Below are 21,619 nucleotides of genomic sequence, written 5' to 3'. Positions count from 1 at the left end.
ATTTTCTTCGATAATTAATAATATTTTTACGAATAATATTTATCAATCGATGCGCAAACGGAAACGACGAAATTCGTGCATAAATGACATATCGCATTGTCTTAAAAAAACAGGCAGCTGATACTCTTGAAGAATAAGCATTATAATTAATTTAAATTGCATAGATGGGTCCTTAGGTGTTATGCGTCACACATAATAATATTATAGCACTGATCGCATCAGGCTGCGGGGTAAGCCGTGTCGCGAATCTCTGCTTTTGATCGATTTAAAATCATTTTACAATGCTTGAGACCACTGTAGGGAGATGATGCCTCGTCTGATCCGAAAAATTTTAACGTCAGTTTTGTGCGTAAAGAGCCAAACTAAGTAGGTATTAAAGTAATAATACTCAAGAACTCAATTGTTTACTTATAATTTTTAAACTTTTTATTAGAATTCTTGTAACTATTTTATCATTTTTTTTCTGCTCGAACTACTCGGCACGTCAGACAGTCAAAAAATAATATTTCGGAAATTTTGGCACATGTATGTAAAAAGGTTCGCCATCCCTGGTCTAGGGCATCACATTTCAAAAACGTCTAGCATATATCTATGTTGTGCCTTTACCTTCCAAGTTGTAGAGTCATATTATATAAAATTTGAAGACAAAATATCTTAGCAGATGCATTTTATTCATTTTGGTAACATAATTTATTAAGACTACGCTATCCAGTATTGTCAAAACATTCAGTTCTCTCTACATTACCTTTGTGAATATGATTAATATAATTCGTCATACCGCGACCTTCTCGTTTGTAATGCAGTGTCTTCAAAGAAGCGGTTTACTCTTCTATTTTTATTTATTTTTTAAATTAACAACTATAATATTACCTACCATGATAAACATTTTTTCAAAAAATATACCTATTTTCAAAGAGAGAAATCTTTGAAATCTAATATATAATATAAGGATTATTTTGCCACGTAATATAATATTTATGTATTTATGTATCGTAATATAATATTTATGTATTTTAGTATATGTGTGTGGTAGAAATACATTGCGCAGAATGATATTGCAATAAACCACAAAAAGGGATGAAATGACCACCAAAAATTACGTGTAACAGTAATAATTAGTCGGTTAATAAAATGTATAATAAGAAGTTTTATAGTCTTAAAAAAATAATTAGTCGAGTTAAATAATATTCAGTTTACCTTCTGAAGACTTGGGTGGTTTGCTTATGCACTTTTCACATTATTTCGAAGATCTTGATTTTACAAAGTTTGCGTCCATATGGAATCCATTTGTCGATGGAGAAGATGATGTATTTGGATTGACTACTATTGAAAAGTAAAAATTATTGATAGAATTATCATGCGCTACTTTATTGAAAAAAACCCTAGCTTAGACCTTATCCAGATGACGATGGATCGATCCTCATCGAGCTTTATTTACGAGTGCCAAAAAATGTACTGCGCTCATCTTACGCGTTTCAATTATGCGTAAAAGCTAGGTGACATAACACATTTTTAATTGGCATAAAAAAGCGCGAGTGCAAGAAGAAAGCATGACAACTCAGTTGTGGCATTCGGTTCCTTTGAGATTCTGTATGTCGCGATAACTTGCAATATGTATGCTCGGCGGTGTACAAGTTAGGTGACGTAATTTATTATGGAATAGCCATAAAAACTCTCGTCTCGAGCGCGACGCGGTGGCAATTAATTTTGGAATGACTATTATAAACTTCGTATTGTCGAAAGTCTCGCAATCGCTTGCGCTTGTCGCGCAAGAGATAACACCTCGCGAGTGTATGTGGATGGCTCAATTATGTCACTTGTACCTGGAGAACGCGTGATAAGGCCTTAATTTTGGTTGCATCGATGTGAAGCATAATTAATACATTGACACGTAAAGCAATGCAAGTTGGTACTACTGCCATTCGTAACATTATAATTATGCAAAACAGGATTTTCTACATTAGCTGCGGTGATATCCAAATATAGAGCCTAATACAGCCTAATATAGACAGTTTAGTAGGAAAAAATGAGCTACCAGTAGCACTCTCCTCAATGACATCTGAACTTGTTAAATAAACAAGCACATCCATTGCATTAAAAAAATCAATTATATATAATAGTAAAACCATGGCAAGTACACATATTGTTTTTAAATTTGTGTGTGAGTCAGGGTATGGACCTAATAGGTTGAGCAAGTGGCTTACATCCATTTCTCGTAAAAACAAAAAACAAAATCTGTTAGGTAATACAAACCTCTACTCCAGGGGCGGGCAAACTTTTTGGATAGAGGGCCAAATTCAAGAATTCAAAATGAGCGGCGGGCCGCAAGTAAAATACCATTTTTAGATATACACTATTTATTATCACGAAAAATAAATATTACAAAAAAATTAATGAGGAGAATGAAAGTGTTGTACATTTTTTCAAATTCAGGTGTTAATTTTGTAGTTGATATTTTCAAAACTGCTTGTAAATGGGCATCGGAGATATTTGATCGTAAAGAATTTTTATTGAGGTTCATGATCGAAAATGTTTGTTCACATATATAGGTTGATCCAAAAACAACGAACATTTTTCTTGCTTAATCTTTAAGTTGTTCGAATTTGTCTGAATTAAGGACATTGTAAAATTTGAATATATCTTCACGACGATGCAATTCTCTTAAATCAGTGTCACACTGCAGACCAATAATCTCAAGTTGTAGCTCTGTCAGTACACTATCAATATCTATTGAAAATGGATCGCGTACCTACTGTTGCTAAACTTGTCTCAAGTTTTCGGAAGTCACCAAATCTTTGTAAAAAATCGTCATTCAGAGCTTTAATAATTTAACCATATTCTTCAAATTTATATTCTGGTATATTCAGCAACTTCAAATTTGGAAAGTAGTCCACGTTCTTATTCGATATTTGTCGAAGGAACAACTTGAGTTTTAATTGAAATCCATTCAAACTCTTCACCATATCGTGGGCATATATTTTTTTTCCTTGCAACGCAGAGTTAAAAGTATTTAAATGTGTCACGATGTTCAACATAGAAGATAGTGGTTACATAGTGTGAGACGAGACGCAAGGAAGACATGCTGAGATAATACATTAATGAAACAACAAATTCTTCAAATTTTAATCTATTGTCAATATTTTTTAAAAAATATATAAAAAAGTTATTCGTAATCAGAAGTACAATTAATGATGGCGGGCCGCAAAAAAATACCCGGCGGGCCACATGCGGCCCGCGGGCCGCAGTTTGCCCTCCCCTGCTCTACTCTGTGGAGGCCCATATTATGATCCTATTAGGATCAGACATGGTCGAAAAAAAACCCTGATATTATCGTAACAATTACATTTTTCATTTATTTCATTACTATATGTTTACAGTTTATTGCCGGTATTATTTTATGAAATAAGGAAGGGAAGGAGCCAAGATTTGAAGGGGGGCGTAAAACCACTGCTCTAAGCGATACGCTGAAAATCGGCAAACCGCAACTTTTCGTAATGCTGCGTGGTTACATACCGTATCTTGTGAGAATCAGTGGTGCACTCAGGATTTAATATTGGGGGTAGCCCAAAGAGGAGAATGTAAATTAGTCCCATAGGCTCTTTTCTTTTTCATATAATTATTTTTACATATTTTCACAATACACGGCGGCATATTTGTACAGTTTCTCCTAGTTTTTATTAAATTGGATGCATAGTGGCGATAACCGTTGAACCGTCCAGCGACCATGCTGGACATGTGCAGCTAGTACCTATGCTAAAAAATTACTCAAATAGTGCTGTGCTACCCGCTTGATCTAGACGAGAGCTACAATATTTTTATGCCGAATTCCACTGAAAAAAAAGTTCTTTTGATTTACTCCACCACCGACTGTAGTGGGTGTACTCGTTTTTTCGGTGAATGTTTATCGTCGGTTTTTTGTTTTTTAATATTGAGGTTCCAAAATATTAATTGAAAATGGAAAAAAAATATTATTGCATTTACTTATACACAAACCTACTCAACACAACACAGCCTAATTTATCGTTTGTCGGTCTTTTGTCTATTGCACTCGGTGTACCTACACCATGTCCCCTACATCCTGAAACGGGCCCTCAGGCTAGGATATTTGGCGGGTCGCCTACCTACCGATAAGATTAAAAGCAGTGTGAAATACTACATCAACGTTTTTGAAATTCTGTTTTGGTTCAAATTAAGGGTACTTATACAGTGAATTATGAGCGATTTTTAATACATCTTTTTTTACTATTAAAACTAATTTATGATGTGTGTTTATCTCACTTATCTGGTCAACCCAACACGCCGGGCCCCTCACAGCCCGGGCCCCCAGGCTAGAGCCCTGTCAGCCCTCCCCAGCCATGACCTACACCACTCCGGAATTCGGGTGGACACCGAGAATTTGTTGACAGTTCCATTAGGGATTGGGTTTCAAAAAAACCCGCCATAAGTGTTTTGAAAATTTTGTGTTAACAATTAAGATCTAAGAAATTTTCCTAAAAAGGGTGCTGGAGAATTACAAATTATTTTTTTGCCATATTTTTTATAGTTTATTGGCTTTCAATTTCAATGTTTAAAATCATTCTGATAATTTTTATTTTTGGGGTGTGCCAGGGCCCCTTGCCCGGGTGCGCCACTGGTGAGAATATACACAAAACACTAATATTTCACTGTACTTATTGATAAATATGGTAAATCTATTTATTATATGTACATAAATAAGACGTTCTAATAATAATAATGATTCACTTTTATATTTTACTCACGTCCACTAATACCTAAGTAACCATTTACGCGTGCATCTAAGGATGAAATACTATGTATTTTGTCATAATTATTTTTTGGTTTAGCTCTAGAATCCAATGTGGGTCTTGACCGCCTCCCGAAACAGGTTTCTTAAGGCTTCGGCCACATAGGCAGGTGCCTTGCTTGGTGGCTTCGTGCTAGGCATATAATTATGTACTGTGCTAGGTGATATATCCTAGTGAACGAACGCACACTATTCTATCGCAATGGCCACACTGCACGCTTCGCGCCTCGCTACGTGATTATGAGTCACCTCGTGAGTCACCCGGCGAACAAACGTGTTGGTTATTTTTATTGTTTCACCTAGTGATTTTGCTATTGCCTATGGATTTTCCAAGATGGCGGATGTTTCTTCAGTATGAGTTAGTTTTGAGAGTGACATGTCGTTGTTGACTTGAGCGCTCCCAAATAATGTCAAATGAATTTGTACTTAAGCACGTAGTTTGCAATGTGGCAGTAGTGTTTTTAGTAGACAAGCATAGCATCTAGTTCAGGACTAGCGAAGCACCTGCTTATGTGGCCGAAGCCTTGCAGATTTTTTGACGAGAAGTACGAGTAAATGGAATTAGGTTTACATGGATAAAAAAAACACACGATAAAAATTGAATTACCTACGGCTACAGAAGCGACCACTCGACAACTCGGACATTGGGTAAAGCTAACGGGCTAAAACAATCGAAAAAGATTTCTTTATTAATAAGAAAATTCCAGAAGTAGATTTTATAGAACGTTAAAAGCAACACTTATTATTTCCATGGCAGTAAACGTTGAGCGCTTTATCATTAAATGTTTTTTGTCAAGGCGTTGGAAAATCAATGAAGTTTTTAAAAATAAAATATTCGAAATAAGAAACATATTCGAAAACATTTGATGTAAAAGTTGATAAAAAAATGTTATTAATAAATTATTTATATTAATTTGGCGGCTCGTAATATACTATCAGCTGTCACTGTCAGCTTCTGTAGTAGTGAAACGATTTTAAAAATATGTATAATATATGATATTTCTTCTCTTCTTCTTTTTTTCTGGCGCTTTAACAATATAAACGCTGTTAAGTAATATAAAGTTTTGTATATGGAGCTGGGCGAATTTTTTACGGCCCCGAGCTCTGAAACAACCAATTTTGCTTTTTTGTATTTATAATTTTACGAATTCGTTTATGTACCTTTGATAATATAGGTACACATTTTAGATAAATTACATTTACCTACAATATTTAATATAACTATAGATACTTTATATAAAAATTGTTACCTAACTATATTAGTTTAGATCATATTATTGTGTCAGAGTTTTACGGGACTGTGATGGCAAACGGTTATAACTGCTGTTTACACAATTTTACAGGAGAGCAAAAACAAAGTTTTTAAATCCGTCTGACAAAAGTTAATTTATAAGATATTTTGAAGTATTTTCTATCAAAATGAGCGGAATTAATATCTTAACAGAAACCTTTGATCATTTCTTTTAAAAATAAGTTATAACCATCTTGTAGTTTAAGCAGATATATATTTTTGCCATATCAACTTTTTTTTACATTTTCGTGAGATACAAATATCGTTAACGTTACTTTGTGACCAATTAAGTTACAGCTCTAATATTTTGCCATATCAAAGAATGTGCAATTTGAAACTATGGAAAAAAATTTTAAAAGTGAAAAAACTGCAGTTATAACCGTCTGGCATTACAGTTCCCAATATTCGTATATCAATACGAAGGTATGTATATTAATACACCGATAAAACATGTGTTTCCAAAGTAAAATTATGTTCTAAGTTTAGGAAACACTGCTAAAATATAACAAGTAGTTATTCTTCTTCAACGGAAATTCCAGAGGTGGTTCTATAGTGCTACAAGATACAATATTGAATCATATTTTAATTAGTATGAAAGAAGACATGGCAACTCCTATGAAAATGCTCATAAATGACTAGTGGTAGGTACCCTTTGATATTTTGGCAAAGCTCGCAAGAATTTCTATACCTACCTTATTTCAGGTATTTACGGCATACAACCGAATACAAAAAGAGGAATTTCGGTAGACCCATTTTTTTCTAAAATGCTTTTGCTGGTTTTAAATTCATCGGTAGGTAGGTAAGTACAATATGAATTTCAATTTTATCAGAAAAATGCAAAACAATTCCTTATAAGCATAGGTGTATGTTTATGGCTGTATGTCGTATTGGGTAGATATATTAAATACGTAATACAGGGTTGTTCAATAGAGGAACATCATCTTTCACCGTCGATTGAAGGTTAACACTGCAATTACATTATGGTCACGTCACGTACTGTTACATTTTGATGATTTAAATGATCATTATCTCTATAAATTCAATGATGGAGAGTGCCAACTCTAATTTATTAGTATTTTTAATTATCATTCGTCATTCATGCTAATTTCAATTAAGTTTACCAGTTTCTACGTGTGCGCACGTTAAAATTACTTGCGATATTGCATCCACAGATAATATTTTGAACAGAACCCAACCTGCACGCCATAGATAATAGATAATAGGTTAATAGAAAATCCATAGAGAAAACCACTAAAAACAAAGTACATTTGCGCGATTTTGACATGAGTCGAAAATATTTAGGCATGTAGAAAATGTTAAAAAAACGTCCATTGAGTCGTGCGGGTGTCGATGTAGCGCAGTATGTGTGAGGTGACCTCATTGTTGTACTGGTGATTTTGCGCAGATTTTTATAAGTGACAATATTCGTTTAAAAGTTTAAAATGTACGGGATGGGATCATCAGTCTGAGAACATTTTAAATATCAAGAATAACGACATTACACATTGTTCCCGTAGGTAGCGGAAACTTACTGTGACAGCACGTGACAGCACATAATGTGATCTGTGAATTGGAACCTTAAATATAAAAAAATCGCAGTCATTTTTTGAAAGTTATATTCATCTGTATCTGCCATTTTGTTATTTCAAGGCCAATTATAGTGAGACTGTCACACGAAACTGTAAATTTAGATCGTACTTTATACATCGAGTAAAATATGGTAAACTTTTTATAGAAAATGATTATTGTTTCATATTATTGAATTAGATAGTAATAATGCGTTAATTGATTTGAACGAAATATACAATCAAAAACTTTCGCAGATTGCGATTTTTTCTACTGCCCACGAATCACATAAGTGAATTTTATTATTATTACCGTTTTGATTTCCGACCGATGTTACATAAAACAAATTGCATCTTTTTCTCTCGCTCGGCGTCGCTCTACACGTCATATTATTTTCCGTCAAAACTATCGAACTTCACGATTATGTGGCATGTTTATAGCCGGTTTTATTGACGTTCACTTTTCCAAATACATTACATTTACATTATTCTAAATTATGTGCTTTAGACACTATGCGCTTTGATCCTGAAAATATGATAGATGGCACCCAAAAAAAATCGGATCGTGAGTGTCCGTTTGTGTCATCCGCGGGGCGCTACCTTTTCTTTTAGACATCTTGCATGGCAATGTTAGCAGTAAAGCTATATTCTTTTTAGTTCACCCACTTCTTTAGAATGTGTTTATTTTTATTTGATCCTGGCCGGGGACCAGATCCATTGGCCCACCAGTGTGTGCACGCCAGAATTTATAAATACACGCTTCGTATGATATTCTCTATCTATATTCGATACTAAATAATATATAGTAGTTATAAGAATATCATCCTATACATGACAGTATATAGAATAATAATTCTGACGACTTATAACATGTGAGAAAGATTAACTTATTATATAGAGTACTGACATAAAATGGAATATTTGATTTTATGAATCGCTAAAAGTTAGCTTAAATCGTAAAGCTTACAGCTTATTTATTATCCGTTAAGTAATTCGGAGAAAGTATCACTTCTAGGAAGCAAATTTATTCTCTGCTGCCGATTATTCACATACTGAGCTTTTGTAAAAGGTCTATCAGAAGAACTAAAAAGAATTTATACTAAGTATGTTAGTGTCGGACTTATATCATTGTTTATGTTTATTGACTAACTGACTGAATCAGCATTATTGAAAAAAATTCCCTAGTAACCGACATCTTTGTCTGGGCACATATATTTAATTATTCTGTACATATATCAATATAAAATATGAATGTGATTAAATACTTAAATCACAGTGCATTTTTTTCTTATTAGTCGTTCCCTCGTGGCTTAGGATCGTGATCACCATGAAATTCTGTCATCTTTTGAGCGACCAAGATATTCCACCCCTCTCCATACTCTGCTTCTCTCAGGGCAGAGTGATGACTGCTCCAAGTCAGCTCTTTCACCTTGTCGCTCTAGCGCGACGACACTCTTTATTTACTTCGCTACCCAAAACTTAGGCTACCCAAAACTACAAGTCTCTTCAGATCATCCGGTCTGTGTCAAACAATGTTTCCAAAGTAAAATGACAAAATGTGAAAATTAATTCTATCTGCATAGCAATAAGGGCATATTCGAACTGTGATTTTGAACAAAATAATTAACCACTATGACAAATTATTACAAAACAATATTTTTATATCGTATTGATCACATCTTTATTTTTTGACAAACAACATTAAATACGAGATTTAATACATACGTATTTATTTTGTTATTATAAAAATATACAATTATAATAAATAATTTATTATATTTACAACCAAATAAATGAGTTACATCGTCAATAATGTATCAACTAAAAAATAAACAATGCAATTGTTAAACAAAATATCTTCAATAAAAGATATCCATTGCGGCCAATTTTCTTTGAAGCTAATATTTTATATAATACTAGCTGAAGTACCCGGCTTCGCACGGGGTCGCTTCGTGGTTATATTTATCTTAGATATTTGAAAAATAATAAGAGGTAATTATTTCTTTAATATTAAAATATCTGTGTAATACAATATGGCAATATGAAAATAATTATAATAGGAGTAAAGGTCAAACATAAGAACACTAAATTAAAATCGAATCCAAAATATGAAAACGTTATTAATGTTATAAATATGTAGTAAAAAAAAAATCAAAATTGGATGGAACAAAACAACAAACTTTGTATGTTATATAATAATAATTTAGAAACCGCACACAACTGACAAAAGTTTCATCGCAATCGGATGAATGGTATAGGAACGCATACGAATAGTAGAAGAAGATGATTTTTCTAATTCAGAAACCTTCGCGGGCATGCGCATGACAACTCACCAAAGTTTCATTGCAATCGGATTAATGGTATAGGAACGCATACGAATAGAAGAAGATGGTTGTACTAATTCAAAAACCTTCGCGGGCTTGCGAACAACAACTGGTCAAAATTTCATCACAATCGGATGAATGGCATAAGAACGCATACAAATAGAAGAAGAAAAAGATGATTGTAGTAATTCAGAAACCTTTTCGGGCAAGGGCACAACAACTCACCAAAGTTTCATTGCAATCGGATGAATGGTATAGGAACGCATACGAATAGAAGAAGAAGAAGATGGTTGTACTAATTCAGTGCTCACAACAACTGGTCAAAATTTCATCGCAATCGGATGAATGGTATAAGAACGCATACAAATAGAAGAAGATAGAATAGAAGAAAATGAAAATAGTTGTAACAATTCAGAGACCTTTGCGGCGTGAGCACAACAGTTGATCAAAATTTCATTGCAATCGGATGAATGGTATAGGAACGCATACGAATAGAAGATAGAATAGAAGAAGAAGATGGTTGTACCAATTCAGAAACCTTCGCGGGTGTTGGCACAATTACTGACGAAAAATTTGTTGCAATCGGATGAATGGAATAGAAACGCATACGAATAGAAGAATATAGAATAAGAAGAAGAAGAAGATAGTTGTACTAATTCAAAAACCATTGCGGGTGTTACCGCAACAACTGACGAAGGTTTCATCGCAATCGGATGAATGGTATAGGAACCATACGAATAAAAGAAGATAGAATGAAGAAGAAGAAGAAGATGATAATTTTTCTAATTTAGAAACCTTCATAGGTGTGCACACAACCACTTTCCAAAATTTCATTGCAATCGGATGAATGGTATAGGAACCATACGAATAAAAGAAGATAGAATGAAGAAGAAGAAGAAAATGATGATTTTTCTAATTCAGAAACCTTTATGGGTGTGCATACAACCACTTACCAAAATTTCATTGCAATCGGATGAATGGTATAGGAACCATACGAATAAGAGAAAATATAATGAAGAAGAAGAAGAAGATGATGATTTTTCTAATTCAGAAACCTTTATGGGTATGCATACAACCACTTACCAAAATTTCATTGCAATCGGATGAATGGTATAGGAACGCATACGGGACAGACACACAGACAGACAGACATACAGACAGACAGACATTCATTTTTATATATTAGTATAGCCTATACTCTTCTTGCAAGTGCAAGCAATAAGTTTACAAAGTTTTATCGCAATCGGATGAACGGTATGGCTGCGCATTAAATACGAACAAACAAACACACAAACACACAAATATTATTTTTTATATATTAGATTATAAATTTGCGTTGATTTCTGAGACTTGCGTGCACTAACGTATTTTAAATTTGAAGAAGAGTAAATTTGTAATTCAATGGATTTTCTATACGTATCGACTTTTTTACTTTAACTGCGTTATCCTCAAATAAGGTTTATATTATATTATCAAATCATTTCATTAGAGAAAACATTTTATTAACAATTTTATTGAAAGCATCATTAATTTATTGATATGTAAATAGCAAAATCCTACTGGCATTTCTAAAATATCAAGTTGGTTAATTATTACCTTTATTATTATGAATAAAATTATTATATTCCACAAATTCGTCGTCAATATGACAAAGGGGCGTAAGTCTAAAAACACAGTTTTGAGGGAGAGGCAGAATAAGATATTTTACACATTTTCTTTTGATTGACATGTCATTTTTAGAGTATTTTATGAATTAATTGGTAACATTTAAGTATTTTAAGTTGTATAATACTATATCAATTAAAACAAAAGCAATACTTACATACGCCTTTTTGTCAGCAAGTCACTGGATTGTATCATTAACTTACGCCATCATTAAACATTAAAATACTTATGCTTATAGTTATTCATTGGGCATTAATGTGATGAGGACTATCTTATAATATATACAGTTTTATCAAGAGATCAATGCTATCTCAATAAATTAATGGTATGTATTTTGTTAGCGTAAATATACTGTATTATAATAATATATATAAATATACTATTATAATTCGTAAGCCATTTAAGTTTGATAATGAAACGAATTTATTTAAAATTTTAATTTACCTAATCAACTTTCATTTTTTTTAATAATTCTCATTATTAATACAAAAGGCACATAACAGAAAAATACAATGCTTGTAATTTGAGACATTTTTTGGTAATAGTCATTATAAAGTATTTTAATTATTAATTAGGTAGATAATTATATAAAAACATTAAAAAGATATATCGCACCCCCAGTAAAATACTGTAGTAAGTCAAAAATTGGCATTTTGCAGGAGAGCCATTTGAAGTTTCAAATATTCTTTGTAAATACAGGAAAAGTCTGAATGTAAAAATTATTACTCATTTTTATGGAAAAACATGATCTATTTTCAACTGTATTCATCATTTTTCTCTAAAACATATACAAACGGAGATATTTGAATATTTCTGAGTTACGACTGTATTTTATTAGGATATTTGACAATTTCATGGTAAAATTTGAATCAACTCAATACTTTCTATGTAAATTTCCCTACCATCACTCTAATAATTTCAACTAATTTGTTGGGCACTGTAAAGGAAGGTTTTCAAAATATTAAGTTATGGTACAATCTTTAAAGATTTATTGAAAAAAAAAGAAAAATACAATTATTAGTTCAAAACAACAAAAAAATACTTAATTATTTAATTTAATGGGAAAATAAAATTAAATTTAAAAATCACTTGGAAGAGAAGCAAAAAATCATAATAAAATTCACGATGTTTAGCGGTGTAGAGGAAAGCAAATCCTTCTTTTTAATTGTCGTTATTTTTGGCCACTCTTCATATGCTTTGGATATATTGAGACCATCTATTGGTAACGGTTTGCCTATTTGCTGTTGTCGAACATTCAATTTCCTACATTCTTCATAACTGGTTTTAAAAAAAATAATGTATGGATAGTCTCTGTCTACTTTTATAACTTTAATCTTCTGCCACAAAACTTTTTCTCCATTTTCATCCGTGTTGTAATTTTTACCGATTTCATCTGCTAGTTTTTTCATGTTGAGAAAATTATTTGTCGTCATGGGTTTAACTATGTATGGTTGTCCTGTTTTCTTACTTGTTTGTACAATGGTAATTATTTGGCTGGGCACAAATATTGGTCCACTTTTTAGAGCCCTGGTCTTCTGCTGCTCAATTGTAGAATGGACGATATCGCCTTCATTTTGTTTATGCCCGGTGACCAAAAACTTATGAGAGATCGTTGTAATTTTTTTGTGAATTCCCGGTGGCATATAAATACATTGCAGCAATGTATTTATTTTTATTCTGCCCGGCACAATTGTCACTGTAAAAAATAAAATGCTCATTGTGGTGATATTTTTCACATGCATTGTAATCGAGTACACAGCTACCAATTTTATTGGATCCTCATGCAGCTTGACTCTCGTCCCACATGTATCAGTTTGCAATATTTTCAGTGATATTATAGACTGTACGATTGTACATTGCCAAACTTTCGTTTATAATAGAAAGTTGACACATTTCCGCAAGAAAGCGGTAAAACAGCCTGCAAATCATATACAGCTACATTAATGACGCTATTTTGGCCATTAGTTCGGGACTCTGCTACGTCTTTGATCTTTTCATCCCTTGCCTCTTTTTTCCAGGTTGATGTGTCTCATATTTTTCTTGAAGTTGTTTTTTTCATCTGGTGGTGAAGAATTATTGTATAGGTCGCATTCAACGCACAAATCTTTTTTTAGGCTTAAAGAAGCCAATATTAAATTCGTCATTAAATATAGATGCGTATAATAGTGTTCTTTTCCAAATGGCATATTGCTGTCATCTTGTTGTTTTTTGTATAACCGATACATTTCAGCAATTGTTAATTTACCATCTAAATACAATTTAGACGTCTGTGCACGCAAATAATGTTACTCGATCACTGGGAAAGACTTAATGTGAGCTCTTATATCATTTTTTTAAACATCACTAATTTTTTTGTGATTTTTGTGATCTCTTTGTTCTAGAATTGGCGTTCCGGAAAGAAGATCTCTTGTTTTCCATGCAGTGGAGCAGTACCTTTCACTCACCCCAAATGTGTTGATAAAGTATTTTTTGCATACTTCTTGTATTTTACTTCCATTTAATTGTTGATGACAAAAATTGTTGCCTCTGCTGCTTCCAGTTTTTTTTATTTGAATACTTTGGAACAATAATATCCATGCAATTAGTGAGAAAATTACGCTGTATCTCAAGATTTTCCTGTAGTAACAGAGTTACAACAGTATTTTTTTGAAAAGTATTGTTTCAGTTTTTTAGAAAGCTTCTTGTAAAATACTGTCGTAACTTAGTTACAACACTATTTTATTATCTATTCAACAGTTTTCGGAAAGTAATGTACTGTATTAAGTGCTTTCTCTCCGACACTATTTGAGTTTGAGATACGATAGTATTTTATTAAAATAGCAAAAAAAAATACGAATCCAACCACATCCATAACTCTAAAACGCCCATTTCAGACTTACGACAGTATCTTACTGGGTGTGCGATATATTTAAATATATTATGTCAAAGATAAACTTTATAAAATGTGAATTCCTTTAATCAACTCATCCTATTGTTACATTTTATTTGTGCCGCCTCTGGAAGTCACCTTAGATTTGATATTACAATTAAGAATTTAAGTATACGTCAAAACCCAAGTTTTAATCTATGAGAGATTTGTGCTATTTCACGGGAATCGGTTTTAGTTATATTCACACAAGTTTTGCATTTCGGTATATTATTATTGTCAGAATATATTTGTCGTTTTTGCGTGAGCTGTAATAAAATTATAAATTATTGCATTTTTTTTCGTGAAAATAAAATAAATATGCTTTTGAAAATATAAACTAATAATCATGTTATCGCTGCTGTTCACTGTTTGCAAGTGGGATTTAAATTAATATCCTTTGTATTAACAAGGAAAAATTGAAACCACTCAGCATATTGTCGAGACCTGAATCCTGTATGCCATCGCTGAGGGACTTTTGCCACCTGGTAACCCGGTAAAAAGCACTCACATAGATTAACCCTCTACCGGTATCTATAATATAACTATTTATGCAATTTATCACAATATTCAAATCTAGTACCTACCAACTAGTTATATGACAAATATGGTAATAACGTTAATATAAACAATTTCTACATAAAACGTTAGAATACATGGTCAATTACATTCCTTTGTATTTTAAAATAATTTTAATTTGATAAATATATATTTAGGTAATTTAGTAAATAGATAATATTATATACTTAAATAAGCAACGAAAAAATTATGGGATTCAAGCTGTGAGTAAACCGTAAAATTAACATAAAACGTAACGCCAAAAACTTGAATGCTGGTGATATTTTTCTGCCTCTGTGAACCTCCTCTGCCATTTTCAGTAGTTTTTCATAGAATGGTTCCGGGTCACGATCAAAGTCAGACAGGGTCACTTTACCAAGGTATAGCTATCATCTCTGCGGTGAAGCTATGCGACCTGGAATACGCTAATGATGTTGTCTTATTCGACAAATTAATCAAAGGTATTGAAATGATAATAAATTGATAGACTGCATAACAATTGTTTGTAATTCGTCTCACGTTGGCTTGAAAATGCACGCAAAGAAAACCAATCTTTTTTTGCAATAACACCTGCTGCCATGCAGATGTCTCCTTAATTATTGACGGGCAAAACATCGTCTTTCTTTCTTCTTCTTTAGTATATTGCCTTTTACTTTTAGCTGGAGTCCCGGGGCTAGGCCCCCTATCTCCTTCATCTGTGGTTGATGGCTATTGGTAGGCTTTGGCATTGCGCGTGTCCCTGTAATTACATACAGGGGCACGCACAGGTTTACAATCTCACATACAAACATATTTTATTTAATAAAATAAATACAATAAAAAAATAAATACAAAGAAAAAACATTCTTTTATTTATAAATAACAGTGATATGACCCAGCTTCAGGTCGTATCTCTGGTCGGGTTGATTCCGGTGATGTTCTCTGCAGTGACATTGATAGTCCGATGGTCCAACCCCGCCGAGCAGTATTTAATCTTTTATACTTGAATCCCATTGTCATGATATATTTGTGGTAAGTATTTAAATTTTTTAAAACTTGGGAGGAAGGTTCCCTCCGCCTGCACCTATGTCAGGCGGCGGGGTGCCCTTCATCTTTTATTATCCTCGGGGGGAGGTCGGGTATCAATGCCTTTTCATGTTGCGCTGAAAAATAACAGGTTAGTCGCTTGGGTGAAAGGGAGTCTGTGGTGAGGATGTGAAGGAACTATGGTGGATGCTTATCCAGCAGGATTGCCTTCGGCCTCCTATAGACGTAGTCTGTGTCGCTTCCATTTTCGATCAATAAATTTTTAATAGACGCGTTGGGATGGTTTATCATGGATTTGTAGAATCTCTTCGACAACTTCATGATATGTTCATGGATGGTTTCAATGTTAAGGTCTCTGTGGAGTGTAGTATTGCGTTAATACCACGGTGCGCCCGTGATTCGTCGCAATGCCTTGTTTTGAATGGTCTGAAAGAGTTTAATGTGTCTAGGATTTGAGTAAGCCCATATGGGGCTTGCGTAGGTGATTGTTGGTTTGGTGATTGCTGTGTAGAGCAGAAGTTTTGCTCGAGTAGACAGTTTACTCTTGGGACCCATCATGGGTAGAAGTCTTGAATTAACTATTACGGCTTGGCGTTTTTTCTCTAGAATGTGTTTATTAAATGTGAGTTTGTTGTCTATCGTAAGACCTAGGTATTTAACCGACTTATCCCAAGGGATTATGTGGTTGTGCATTTTGAGATTTATCATTTTAAGGCGGTGCCTATTCGTATGCCTGGCAAAGTGAATGGCAGCGCTCTTAGCTGGATTAATCTGAATACGCCATTTATCGCACCAGTTGGATGTTTGGTTTGCCGCTGTCTGGACTTGCTTAATTGCTTTGTTGAGGTTGAGCGATTTGCTTAGGATAGCTATGTCATCTGCGTATTGGGCAACGATGGTCGAGCTACCGTAACTGTCGGTGGGAATCGGTATGTCCTTTGTGTACAAGTTGTACAGGGTGGGACCTAACACGGATCCTTGTGGGACTCCGGCTGTGGGTATTTTTGTTGTGGATCTAATTCCGTTAAGTTTAACACGAAAGCTCCTATTCCGGAGAAAGGAGCTTATCATGTTGATCATGGCTATGTCGAGTCCTGATTCTGAAAGCTTGACTATAAGACCTTTGATCCAGACCTTATCAAAGGCTTTTGCTATGTCTAGAAAGAGTCCTGTTGTAAAGACTTTATAATTAAATGCTTTGGTTATGTACTCGATTACCCTAAGTAGTTGATGGTTGGTCGAATGTCCTGCTCTAAATCCGTGTTGGATTTCTGGGATGAGGTCTGCTTCATCGATCATGATTTGAAGTCTGCGTTTTATGACTCGTTCAAAGATTTTACTAAAGGTCGGTAATAGGCTAATAGGTCAATGATTTTCAGGACACGTCAGGTCTTTGCCGGGTTTTGGAATAAGGACTATGTCCGATACTTTCCAGGCTGCTGGAAAGTATTGGAGCTCTAAGCTGGCGTTAACTATCTGCGTAAGTATTTCTATACCTCTGTCTGGGAGGTTTTTGACGGCTCTGTTTGTTAGACCGTCATTACCAGGAGATTTCCGGTTATTAAGCCACTTAATGAGGCAACCGATTTCCGTGACCGTGGCCAGAGTTAGAGGATTTGGTGGAGGATCTGACCTCTTATTGTAAATATCCCTGGCTTTCCTGGTGATTTGTTTGACATGATTAACTATTTCTGAATTATTCCTGTCTATAGTGTTTGGAGAGAATTGTTTTGCTATGCTGATTGCAAATGCTTCAGCTTTATCTATAGAAGAATATACCGGGCCATTCGGTCCCTGGATATGTGTTATCTTCTGCCTAGTCTGTCTTAAAATTTTTGTTAGAGACCAGTATGGTGGGCTGCCCTTGACTAGATTATTGACTTTTTGGCACCAGCTGGCGTCATCAAGGTCTGCTAATTCTTTCCTAATCTCTGGTATCAACCTGTTGTATATCGTTTTGGATGCGCGGAGTTTTTGCTTCTGCCATTCCAAACGTGCTTTATTTTTCTCTCTGATTTTATCTTTAAGGCGCTGTGATATTTCTGGGCGGAGTGTATGATTTGATGGTCTAACTATGGTGGCTGAGTTTACGGCTCCTAGTATTTCGCCCGTGAATGTCGCGACTGCGGAGTCTATGCTCTCCTCAGTGTTGAGAAGGGTTGGTTGCGTGAGCTTTTCCTCTAACGTTGATTTAAAGTCTTCCCATGAGGTTTGGGTTCTGAGGCGTCTGTTAATTGCTAGGACTACATTTGATGGGTCTCCTGCAAAACATCGACAGTAGCTAAAGCTTTAAATACCTTGGGGTGCATATCACGGGACATGAGACTTTGCAAAAAATAGCTCGCTATCTGAATGGTAATGACTGACACAACATTCAATACTGTGGATAATGTTTTGGACTCACGTCTGTGCTTAGTTAAAACTAAAATTTAATTTATTTGAAGCTTGCGTTCTGACAATGTTGTTTTACGCCAGTGATTTATGGCTCTCTACGAAGGCTCAGAGCAATCGAGCTTTTAGAATACTGATACTGGATATGCGGTGGTATAACTTTAGGAGTAATAAGGAGATACGAAAGTAGACCAAACATCACGCTGCGAGTAAAGAGGCAACGTTGGATCTCTATCGGCCGTGTACCTACTGTGGAACCTTCAAGAGAGTTTCAACCTAACTTGAATGTTCTTCAAACTCCGGCCGATGAAAGGCAGCTAAATATCATCCGCATAGTACATTGAAGTTAAATTCCCTCCACCAAACCCGCCCCGTACCAACCTCGGTCTTAATCGAGAGTATCACGGGACCCGTCAATTGGTGATGTGAAGCATCTAAGAATTGGCCTGGGAGTGTCCTGGGAGAAAGTGCCCAAGACTTAGGTTGCTACGCTCAACGTGAGCTCTGACTGAGTTTACTGAGTTTACTCTAATGCAGGGGGGGGCAAACTTTTTGGATGGAGGGCCAAATTTAAGAATTAAAAATGAGCGGCGGGCCACAAGTAAAATACCATTTTTTGATATACACTAATTATGATCACGAAAAATAAACATTACAAAAAAAATAATGAGAAGAATGAAACTGTTGTACATTTTTTTAAATTCAGGTGCTAATTTTGTAGTTGATATTCTCAAAACTGCTTGTAAATGGGTATCGGAGATATTTGATCGTAAAGAATTTTTATTGAGGTTCATGATCGAAAATGTTTGTTCACACATATAGGTTGATCCAAAAAAACGAACATTTTTCTTGCATAATCGTTGGTCGATCGCAGTTGGTCGAATTTGTCTGAATTAAAGGCATTGTAAAATTTGGAGATTTCTTCACGGTGATGCAATTCTCTTAAATCAGTGTCACACTGCAGATCAATAATCTCAAGTTGTAGCTCTGTCGGTACACTAACAATATCTATTGAAAATGGATCGCGTACTATTGCTAAACAAAGTTTAATCTATTGCCATTGTTTTTTTTAAAAAATATAAAAAGTTATTCGTAGTCAGAAGTACAATTAATGATGGCGGGCCGCAAAAAAATACCCGCCGGGCCACATGCGGCCCGCGGGCCGCAGTTTGCCCCCCTCTGCTCTAATGCAAAGTGCCAGGGAGAGAAAAAGCACATGGAAATTACTAAAAAGAGAGTGAAGCTACTTGTTTATTAAATCAAAGAACGAAGCTAATCATACAGGCAGCAATATTTATGTGAAGAGATCTTCACGCCCGTAGTAAGACGCCGCAAATTTTTTTAAAGCAAGATAATTGGCCTTAGTAGCAACCAGGTCGGACAGGCCGATGGGTCCAACAGCTGGTTGGACCGACCTGAGCATTTCCTCCCGTTCGGAGCACATACTCAGACACTCCCATAGGATGTGGTTGGCATCCTGTATTTCCCCTCCGCATGGACATGTCGGACGGCTTGCAAGTCCAAGCTCGAAGAGCTTGCCAGCGAATCCACCATGACCAGTCACAAATTGACTGGTGCAATGGTCTGGAGTCAGATATTTGGTTATCTCCATTCGCCACTGTTTGTCTGAAAAAAACGTATATGTGTGCCGGCCCTTGGTCGATTCGTCCCACTTTCGCTGCCAGGTTTTAATGGCCGCATCGAGCGACATAAGTCTAATTCTGCGCCTCAATAATGCTACTCCTTTGCAAGCTAGCCGAGGGGGGACGAGGTGAAAATCACCGACGTCGGCCTCCTCGCCCTTGAGGAGCATTATTGAAGCGCCGCTGGCCTGAATGTGCAGGTCAAGTGGGAAAATGCCGGCCAGGACCGGGAGCGCGTCAGTTGAGGTAGTACGGGAGGCCTTGGTAATGGACAGAAGCGCAATGCGCTGTCCTCTTAAAAGAGAGATTCTAAGTTTAACACTTTTGGGAATGCGCGGGCACCAAGCACTCCCATAAAAATGGCGCCGTAGGCGATCTTGAGCGCCCTTACTTTTAAGCCCCATCCTTCACTAGCCACGCGGCCGACCCTCTGGAAGGCCACCCCAGCCTTGTGGACTTGGGTTTCGGCATGGTGTTGGAAATTTTACATTGTATCCATTTTGACGCCAAGATAGGTGACGATCTTCGACACTTTCACTCTCGTGTCACCGAATCGGACTGTGGATGGTCTCGAACAGCTAAGTCATCTTGGTCCTTTGAGGACAATGGGTTCTGTCTTGGAAGATGCGAATGATAGTCTAGTTAATCTAACCCAAGCCTCAATCGATGCTAAGGCTTCGCCAACGGTGCTCTCAATCTTCGCCCTGCTGTCGGCCTGGACCAGCAGAAGCGCATCGTCTGCGTAGGCGATGACAGTACAGTCGGTTGGAAGCGGAATTCTAAGGAGATCGTCGAAGAGTACGTTCCAGAGAAGGGGCCCGAGGACTGAGCCCTGGGGACATCCCATGCTGGTGTTCCTCTCTATTGTGGTTGATCCAACTCGAAACTTGATCGATCTATTGGTGAAATAACTTTGAATTGACGCGAAAAAATTTCCTGGTAGTCTCTTCAGCCGGAGCTTTTGAAGTATAAGAGGCCAGGACGCACTATCAAACGCACCTGCAATGTCCAAGAAAACTTCTAGGACGTATTTACGGCGGGAATTTTCAGCAATGGCAATCACATTCCTTATGGCATCGACTGTTGATTTGCCTCTTCTGAATCCAAATTGCTTATCGGAAAGTGGCGAGTGTGTCTCCAGGTGGGCTTCAATCCTGCAGCACAGTAGCTTCTCCAGCACTTTGCCCAGAGCGGGCAGAAGTGTTAGAGGGTGGTAGGCTTTGGGGCTAGACGGTTCTCGGCTGCCAGCTTTGGGGATTACCTTAAGTAAGTCCCTCTTCCAGCAGTCGGGGAACGTGCCGCTCCTGATGCAGTCACTGAAGATAGTTGTTATCTCTGGCGCGGCGATGGCCCATGTGCGTTTGACAAGTAAGTTGTCAATGCAGTCCGGGCCTGGGGCTTTGCCAGCAATCAACGTGCGTACGATGTGGTTGATCTCCTGTTCGGA

This window comes from Rhyacophila brunnea, unplaced genomic scaffold (assembly GCF_057557595.1).
Source record: "Rhyacophila brunnea isolate RB1 unplaced genomic scaffold, BYU_Rbru_1.0 scaffold_3, whole genome shotgun sequence".
Lineage (NCBI taxonomy): Eukaryota > Metazoa > Arthropoda > Insecta > Trichoptera > Rhyacophilidae > Rhyacophila > Rhyacophila brunnea.
This window is presented reverse-complemented; position numbering follows the sequence as displayed.